The following is a 209-nucleotide window of genomic DNA, read 5'->3' on the forward strand; positions in this document are numbered from 1 at the left end:
TACCCCCTCCCATGGGCGTTTTTCGTACAAAATACTGCCGAAAATATAGGAATGCTTTTGCAGATGCGGGTTAAAATACCACTTGTTTTTCCCATTTTCCCTTAGGGTCTTTCCCTCCGATAACATTCCCCTGGACCCTGGTGAAACCCTTGTCACGCCCCTGAAAATTTCCATTTTGAAGATAACCCCTTTTTCCCAAAAGATTTTTC

The sequence above is a fragment of the Penaeus monodon genome, chromosome 19, assembly GCF_015228065.2.
Source record: "Penaeus monodon isolate SGIC_2016 chromosome 19, NSTDA_Pmon_1, whole genome shotgun sequence".
NCBI lineage: Eukaryota > Metazoa > Arthropoda > Malacostraca > Decapoda > Penaeidae > Penaeus > Penaeus monodon.